This window comes from Capsicum annuum, chromosome 6 (genome assembly GCF_002878395.1).
Source record: "Capsicum annuum cultivar UCD-10X-F1 chromosome 6, UCD10Xv1.1, whole genome shotgun sequence".
In the NCBI taxonomy this organism is placed as follows: Eukaryota; Viridiplantae; Streptophyta; class Magnoliopsida; order Solanales; family Solanaceae; genus Capsicum; species Capsicum annuum.
The window spans coordinates 221682468-221688881 of record NC_061116.1 but is presented as its reverse complement, the minus strand read 5'-3'; positions in this window follow the sequence as shown (position 1 = coordinate 221688881).

Below are 6414 nucleotides of genomic sequence, written 5' to 3'. Positions count from 1 at the left end.
TTCCCGAACCAACAATAGACTGTCTACGCATCTCACATCCGAGAGAGGAGAATCAGGGGTGCGTAGTTCGTTCAGATTGGACAATTAATGATTAAATAACAGGCTAAACCCTGACTTAAGAGATACGACCAAAGACAGACGATGAATCATGTTAATAAAATCTTTTGAGTTTTCATTTTGATACTTCACAGAAAAATGACATCAACAACTATGAAAGAAAAATCTTTTTGGTATTTTCGTTATACGAAATGTAAAAAATTTCTAACATTTTTTTTTTTGCATTTTTCTTTTATAAACACATCCTATGAATGAAAAAATCTTTTTGAAGTTTTCGAATTGTGAATGCATGCAAAACGAGACAAAGGAAAATCTTTTTGATGGTTTTGAGAAAATGAGTGTGAAAGGTAAAAAAGTTCTTTTGAATTTTGGAATTGTGAAAAATAAAAGTCATAAAAAACTCTAAAAACTACGAATCTCTTTTTTTTTTCTTGTTTTTTTTTTCATTACCCACACACTTTACTTCTAACCCGTGTTTTTCCCAAATCAGTCCGTCAGATGACCACTTTATCCTCAAAGATGCAAAATTTAGCACTTAGGGATGCTTTAGAGGTGAGTCTACTACAAAGGACCAAGTGGCCCTCGCTAGATCTTAATATGATGCACATAATCATGACCTAAAGGCTGACCTACGTTGGGGTTCACTAACAAGGCTGTTCGGGGGAGCGTATGGTCGATAGTGGCTGCGATAGCTTTCCACCTACTCCATAACATCGATGGCTCTCCCCTAAAATAAGGGTGACTCAACTGGAGGTCGTGTACAACACGTGTACTACGAACTTGCTGCAAAAAGAAGGCCTGGGGGTAGACATATGATGTCAGATATAAAAGCGGTAACACACACAAAGAGCACGAAAATATTCCACAATGATAAAACAATAACACAAAATTACACAAACAAAATGTTTATACACCTATAGAGCCAAACAAAGCCGATACGACTCCAAAATAAGCTCGAATTCTGAACAAGTCCCCAGCAGAGTCGCCAGAGCTGTCACACCCCTTTTTCAACATCCAAAAAGATTCGTTTTAAGTTTTGAAAGGGCTTTTATTAAAGTGACAAAAAATGAAAATTTTGTTTCGAAAAGGATTATTTATATTTAAACTTAGAGTCGCCACTTGGCATAATCTGGTGTGCCAAGTCACCGTTGAAAATCCTTTTTCGAAAATAATTTTGACTCTTTTAAACTGATTTGTGAACAGAGATTCCGACTAAGGAATTCAGTTGACCGAGAGGAAGGTGTTAGGCATCCCTCGGTCCCGTGGTTTGACCATGGTCGCTTGGTAGAACATATCGGCTAATTCGATACTACGAATGTTTAAACCACATAAAACACGTAAAATAATCAAACAACAAACAAAACAAAACGAGTAAAAAATATAATGTCCATTCCGAGTTATACAGTTCAAAATAGAAAAAAATGCAAGAATAAACCCTATCTAACCTACACTAATCCTAACTACGCTCCCGTACTTTACCCGATGTCTTGAGCCTTCGTCACGAACCTCCTTTGCATACATGATATGTCGGGGCATTCCAAGGTGAATAGATACAAGTACCTCGGGGCATTCCCCGACCAAATGAGTATAATTGAATTAAATGCGATAAAACAAAACAATTCCAACATATATTTCAAACATTCCAACAATCCACCAATTCTAAATTTTGCCTACCCGAGCCTAGTGCTTGCCTACCCGCTCGATGACATATCACGTTCAACATCAACAATGAATCAAAATACTATAATATTCACTTTTATCAATTTTCGATTCCCATTCCCCAAATAATCAATTTTAATCCTCCATGAGATATTTTTTCATCACACAACTTATAATTAATCCATAATGAAGGAAATCAAACACCAAATCAAAACAAATAATAATTCACATCACCACGGATCAACCAACACACCAGATTCAATTCAAAGCATAGAACATGACAAATAACAAAATAAAGAAGAGAAAGAAGAGAATTAGACCTCGATTCGAAGGTTTCGAAATTCAATAATGCTTCAACGAAAGGATAGAAACCATGCCGAAGAACCTCGAATCGAACCTCAACAAAGGACTCACCAACTCCATACTAAATCAACCGCAAGAATCCCAAAATTTGACCCGAACACAAATTCACAAAAGCAAACCCGCAACCCAAAGGAAAGATCACAAAGCCCTACCAATCGTACCTAATTAGCACACTCCGTTACTTTTTTTGGTCGTTTTTCGGTGGATGGTCGCCGGAATCGACACTGGAGGTCGGATTCAGTGGCTTCCCAGCATGCTCCGGTCACTGTTGTAGCGTCGCCGGAGCTCCGGCGAGCTTAACAGTGGAGGCGCTACTCTCCTCCGCCCTGAATCGTCTCTCGTTCGATCTCTCTCCTCTCTATCCCTCTCTCGCGATTCTCTGCTCTCTCTCCTTCTCTTTCTCTTGCTGCTTCTCTCTCTTTTTCTCTTGCTTTTTTTCTCTTCTCTCTCAATCTCCCTCCGATCTATGTGTGTTGCTATTTCAGCTAATGAAATGGTGATGGGTATCCAAAAATGGAAAAGAAAAATCCCCGATGATAAAGTTTTTGGTCTGTGTATAAGTATCTTGTTCGGTCGAAAAGGAAAAAAAGTTGAAGACCCCTATCTGTATAATATTGTATCTCCCTTCTTGTGAGAATTGCAGTTGGTTCTTTTGTCTTGAGAGTGACAGTGAGTCTCCCCTCCAGGGAATATGCTTCTGGGTCCTTTTATTTGCTTTGTGGACAAAAAATAAAAAAGGGGAGGTCACGTGGAGAGGGAGTGGTGAGGGTGATGTGTCATTTTTTAATAGGGAGGAGTTGTTAGAATAAGATAAAATTAGTTAGGAATTGTTATTTATGTCTTTTTGTGAAGGAGTTATCACACGGGTGAGAGCACACACTAAGACGAGTGTAAAATGGTAAGAATACTTTCGGGGAGGGACAAAATTATGTGTCTACAGTTGTTAACGTAAAATTTACACAAAGTCACTTAAAACATGAGAGCTTTAAGCGTAAAATTTACATATCTTAGTGTTTATTAACTGGTGAAGTGTAAGAAATAGTACTGGTTCTCGAGACTTGCAGTGATAGCAGGTGCCTGTCACACCTAGGTACTATTTTGGGACGTGACATATACTGTTGTAACTGGGAGCAACCACTTGGTACTTGAACAAAATCTTATATGAATAATGGTTTTGATCCAATATATAATTGCTGCCATGAATTCTTGCTCATGACCAATGTTGCTTGTCTATTACTAATGGGGACTGCTGTTTCTCCTATGTGCCTTGTGTTCGAATGATGTTTCAGAAGTTCGTGTTGGTAAGCTTTCACCGTATGGAATAGAAGCATTAAGGCACATCAGAGACTTTCTGGGTGCTAAGTCTTTCATGAAACCCGATGCTTCCACTGGAACTATCAATCCCGTGTGTCTTGTCTTGACTCTGGAGTTCAGAATTTATCCAGGAAAGTATCATCATAAAGAAATGGACATCATTTATGTTACAAGAACTTAGTTTCATACAGGGAAACATGCGACCTTAATTCTGGCTAGCTGGAGATTTTGATGTGGTCGTTAGTTGTAATGAGAGTTATGTATTAAAACGAGCATAGCTAATACTATGTTTGGTAGTAGCTTTTTAGTGATCAGAATATTGATTTTGAAAGTCTAGGAGTATCATTTAGTAATACAAATTGAGTTATTTAATCAAAATGCCGATTCTGAACGAATAGTCGAGTCAAGAAATATCATGTAATCGAAAAGTACCAGACATATCAAATCAAATGAACTATTCCTTAATAGTTAAGTAGTAATACACAAACAAAAATCTTTGATGGGAAAAGTTTTCAAAAGTTGGTGGAAGACATGTCTGTTTCCACCTAAAAAGGTTCTCGAAAAAAAAAAAAAGACTTTAGCCCAAAATGATGTTTAAAAAGGTTGAGTTTTTTACTTTCCGGAGAAGCTCTCATATTTTAGGTGACTTTGTGTAAATTTTGGGTTTAAGAACAATATAATGTTAATAGTTGTAATGTGATTTTGTGAATTGCGAAAATAGATATTAGATTGTAACTAATAATAACATAAATAAGGATAATTTAGAATATGAGTGCTTTAATGCAAATTTCCATCCATGTTTGCTCATCTTCCTTTTTCAAATTTACATGCTTGTTCCAATTAATACAAATAACTCATTCTTTAATATATTTGGTTGACAGAGTTGTTGATTGACCTCATTTTTAATAGGAGTGAACTAATTAAGTTCGGACAGATCGTCATTATATTCCATTTAATGGTTGCATCACATTGAGAATATATTGACTCATCCGATTAACCACTTAGACATAGAGTTCTCACCGACCTTCGTAACTCTCTCTTCATGTTATGGCTTGAAACACGAAGTTCGAACTTCGAAGTATGATGGGATTTAGCCTTTGTACTTAGATCAGAGTTCGGGTAATTTTAAGGGAAAAAATGTTGTTATGTTACAAAACAAATTAAGAGGCTTCCATTTCCATCATGTTGTCTTATACAGAATAAATTGCTAATTAGAAAACACTTAATAACACATTAGAAATTAAAAAAACAATTAATAACAAAAGAAATTTTGGATGTGAAAAATCGATTCGAGGCACGTTATAGAAGGTGTTGTTTTCAGAGTAAATTTTTGTATGTTGCCAGGTGCAAAATAGAAATGTAACCTCCTATATCTTCAAGATATAAAGAACCACTCAAAAATCTGCTAACGTAGTATGTGTTTTATATAATGATTATTTGGTTGTTGCGTATTGTAAAAGTGCATAAATTATTAGGAGAAATAGTCTTACTGACTTTGATTACTACTTTGATTACTTTAGATAAAGAGTCTCTTTCATTAAAACGATGATACGAATTAATAATTACATTTGAAATGATTATTGGTATATACCAATAAATAATGAAAGTAATATTCTGTAATCCCAGTTTTGATGCATATTTTGATGTTGGTCAAGTAGGAAAAGACATTCCTAATTTTTAATTAATGAAGAGTATGTTTGGTAGGAAGGAAAATATTTTTTGAACAAAGTTTTTTAATTTTCTCATGTTTGATTGACTTAAATATTTTGAGAAATGGTTTCAAATCAACTTATTTTTTCTCAAATTTCAAAAAATAAGGAAAACCTCAACCTCAGTCTCAAGTTGAAATGTTCGTGCAACTCTCAAAATCACTCATACCTACCTCGACCCCCAATCCCCTACCACCCCATCCAAAAAATATATTCAATTTTTAAAAAATATTTTAATTTTTTTGTTATCTCATCCAGACCCCACCCCTACCACCTCCAGCCCCAGCCCCCTAAAAAAAATATATATATTTTTTTTAAAACATTCAAACTTTTTGCCTTGCATCACTTACGTCTTACGTGTATTATTTTAATCCACCGTGTTATTACCTTCAATTTTTTCAATTATTCGTATGTTGATCCCATTAAAAAAAGATAAAAGATTTTTTTGTTGTTGTTGTTGGCTTACAACATACCTCATGAGCTCAGTGCTTTAATCTTGTAGGGAAAAGAGAGACAATTCACAATCAGTTTCCATATTCGAAATAAAAGATCCAAAATTCATAGTCATCAAAGAATTTTTTCAAGTACCAATGATGATGTTAAAAGAGAAACCATGAAGGTACAAAACTAAACAAAAAGCACAATAGAGATGCAGAATATTTTGAGAAATCTTCATACTTCATGTCGAGGTTATAAAATCCAACGAAGTGAAAGCCATTTATCTCATGTTGCTTAAAAATAATTAGTGAATCGTGTACGTCCGCCTAGTTGCCAAGATGCTAATTATTGAAAAAGATGTCAAGATAAATAGTTCACGATCAATGTTTAGAAATTTGAATCTTCCAATTTATTTTCAATTGTGCACGTAAATTCAAACAGAAAAAGTAGACGATTTGCTGTCCTCGTCGTTGGTGGCAATTGTATACCATACATATGTAGATCTACAGAAAGACGAGAAAGGAACAAACAAAAAATAAAATAGCAATCCCCTCGTCCAAATTTATATATCTGTATTTATATTTCGATCGAAATTCAAGAGTCAAATAAAATATTTTTATTGCGATGATACTATATGAATCTTTTCAAATATTTTGATATATTATGTATTATGACTTATTCTTGTATTTTTTGACATAATATTAAATATGTAAATTTTAATTTCAAAAAATTAAAAAAGCATGTTTAGTTTACAACTAAGCGCATGGAAAAATAAAACAACTAAACGCATGGTTTCAGACTTTATTTATTTGTGCTCGTTGTTGTTGTTGTTATTTTTATTTTTTAATATTTTTTTAATGAAACTTCTCTTTCC